The sequence below is a fragment of the Adiantum capillus-veneris genome, unplaced genomic scaffold (assembly GCF_014529385.1).
Source record: "Adiantum capillus-veneris isolate H3 unplaced genomic scaffold, ASM1452938v2 Hic_scaffold_296, whole genome shotgun sequence".
Lineage (NCBI taxonomy): Eukaryota > Viridiplantae > Streptophyta > Polypodiopsida > Polypodiales > Pteridaceae > Adiantum > Adiantum capillus-veneris.
The window spans coordinates 80,688-83,912 of NW_028221417.1; the positions used below are offsets into that span (position 1 = coordinate 80,688).

Below are 3,225 nucleotides of genomic sequence, written 5' to 3' on the forward strand. Positions count from 1 at the left end.
CAGTACCAATGGTTTGTTGCTGAATGATGGCCTTGTCGGTAATGCGTTGGTGGATATGTATGCAAAGTGCGGGTCCTTTTCCAAAGCACATGATGTCTTTGACAAACTTCCCTCTCGAAACGTCGTCTCGTGGACCACCCTGATTGCTGGCTATGCTGAACATGGGCAAGGTGAGAAGGCACTTAAATGTTTTGAACAGATGAGACAAGAAGGTGTTCACCCAAATGCGATCACATTTCTTTGCAGCTTGAAAGCTTGCGGCATTGCAAAAGCCTCAGACAAGGGGCGAGAATTGCACGAAGAAATAGCCCAAAGTGGGCTGGAAAAGGACCTTGTTGTTGGTAGCACATTGGTTGATATGTATGCAAAGTGTGGTCTCCTTTCAAAGTCTCATGAAGTACTTAGTCAGCTACATGGTCGGAATGTGGTCTCTTGGAATGCATTAATTGCTGGGTATGCAGAGTATGGGCCTGGTGAACAGGCGTTGGTCTGCTTCAGACAGATGCAGTATGATGGCTTATCTCCAGATGCTGCTACCTTTGTATGCAGTTTGAAAGCCTGTGTAAGTATAGGAGATACAGATAAAGGCCGCGAATTGCACGCCGAAGCTGCAAGGGCTGGATTTGAAGGGGATCTTTTAGTAGGAAGTACTCTGGTTGATCTATATGCCAAATGTGGTTCACTTATAGAAGCACATGAGGTATTCAACAAACTCCCCGTTCGGAATGTTGTATCGTGGACTGCCTTAATAGCAGGATATGCTGAATATGGGCAAGGGAGGGAAGCATTGATTCTTTTTGAGAAAATGCAACATGAGGGTATCTCCCCAAATGCAGTCACATTTGTTTGTAGCTTAAAAGCTTGTGGCAGCATAGGGGCATCATACCAGGGCCAAGATTTGCATGCAAAGGCAATAAGCAAGGGGTTGGATAGCCACCTTCTTGTTGGTAGTGCATTGGTTGATATGTATGCAAAGTGCGGCCTGATTGAGAAGGCCCAGGAGGTTTTTGATCAGCTTCCAACACACAATGTAGTCACATGGACTGCGTTGATTGCAGGGTTCGTGGAATCAGGGCATGGTGAAGATGCCCTTTTGCAACTTGAAAAAATGCAAGAAGAAGGAATTTCGCCAAATGCTGCTACATTTGTTTGCAGCTTGAAAGCCTGTGGCAATTTAGGATTCACAGATAGGGGAAGAGAATTGCATATTGACATTGCTAGAAAGGGTTTGGAAAAGGATCCTCTTGTAGGAAGCACTTTGGTTGACATGTACGCAAATTGTGGCACGATGGAAACAGCTCAAGAAGTGTTTGATAAGCTTAGAGGTCAAAGTGTAATTTCATGGAATGTCTTGATGGCTGGTTATGGTCAATTTGGGGAAAGTGAGAACTTATTCGACACTTTTGATAAGATGGTAGGCAAAGGAGTGAAGCCAAATTTTGTCACATTTGTCAATGTACTCAATGCATGCAGTCATGCAGGTTTAGTGGAAAAGGGCCAGAGTTTTTTTGAGGTGATGAGCAAAGATTTCGGCATTGTCCCAACTGTTGAGCATCAAAGCTGCATGGTGGATTTGCTTGGTCGTGCAGGCCAACTGGACAATGCGGTAGGTATTGTAAAGAAGATGCAAATCCACCCTGATGTGCTTGTGGTGTGGCGCATAATTCTTGGTGCTTGCCAGAAGTGGGGGAACATGGAGCTTGGAAAGGAAGCCTTTCTACATGCTGTAGGCATGGACGAGAAAGGTGGTTCAGCGTATGTGTGCATGTCGAACATCTGTGCAGATTATGATTTGCAGGATTGGAGCTCTGCAGATGAGAGTTCAGCCTGGAAAAGTTTTGGGTTTAGTTGGTGAGAACACTCCCTAGGTAGAGATAGGGAATCAACTGGTTGGAGCATTGCCTTAAATGTTAGATTAGGATCAGAGATGTCTCGGTGCTTTAGTACTGGTAATGGCCACCAATACAGAAAAGACAAAACAGGAGTAGCTAGGTAGAGTGAAGAAATCTTACAAACTATACATTGGTTGATTTTTGGGCAATCCATGCTTCTTATGTAGCATGAACGTACCCATGAGACTAGCTTTCACAGTAGTTGATTTGAGTTCTATCTGACTTGACTGAGACTTGTCATGCTCGCAAGTCACGGCTTTACATAAATGCCTTCATCTTGCTGCTCCTCACTGTCAATGCAGGGTGAAGCAAGCTGACTGATAAAGCGGGTGGATGATTCTGCCTTGCAATTCTTAAATTTTGTAGCCATGATATCAATAAGCTTCATTTTGTCAGGTTTAAAATTTATGTAAATTGGGAATATCTATTGACTTTCAAACGTCCCTTTCTGCACCTTATGAAATATATGCAGTTTAAGGCCTTCTCAGGGACTGGGCTGGAGGTCCTGTGCGGAGTTTGCCTTCTCATTTTGAGACAAATGAGCAATTGAAAGAGTGCCAAAATGACATGTCAGCCAAGAAGAGCGAAGCGACTGCACTAATGTAATATCCTTTACTATAGCTTAGGTGGAACAAAAAATGAATGATTTCTCTATCAAAGATTGGACATCCACTATCCAGGAGCAATTGTAAATTGAAGTTTTGGCAGTTAAGCTCAAAACCTCCTGAGGAGGCCTTTAAAACTTTAAACCTCACAACATGCCCTTGTAATGCTTTCTCAGAATGGCACCAACAAACACAGCTCAAGGTGTTGATTTCCTTTCAAGCATGAAGGCCTCTGGCTTATAGAGCTGCATTGTAACAAACAGAATCCACGACTGGAGGTTCTCTGCAGAGTTTGCTCTGCTTTTGAAACAGATCAGCAGTTGAATTAAAAGGAGGTTGCCAAATGTAAATCACGTCAGCCAAGAGGAGTGAAGCAATTGCAACAATAGTAGTGTAGTTATCAATTGAACTTGAGCTTAAAATCTGAGAGTGAATACTATATTTGGCAACAATGCAGCTCTTTAAGCCAGAGGCCTTGAAGGGTTTGCGGACTACATGCCATGCCATTAGCAGTTGATACAGAGTGATATCAGTTCCGAGCAGATGTTCGCCTAAGCGAGAAGGTGTCCTTCCTAAGGGGTTAGTAATTAATGTAGTTACCGATTGAAGTATTGCATTTAGGCTCAAAAATGTGAGAGTGGATAGTGTTTGTAATATTCCACTCTATAATCCAGTGGCCTTGATATCAAGGGGCTAATTGAGGAGATTAGTGGATAATGTCATTTGTT

The 3,225-nt window shown here is 43.2% G+C and overlaps 1 pseudogene; it reads left to right on the plus strand.

Moving 5' to 3' along the window:
- Positions 1 to 6: 6 nt before the first annotated feature.
- Positions 7 to 2,991, plus strand: LOC147417261 (pentatricopeptide repeat-containing protein At2g33680 pseudogene; annotated as a pseudogene).
- Positions 2,992 to 3,225: the final 234 nt, after the last annotated feature.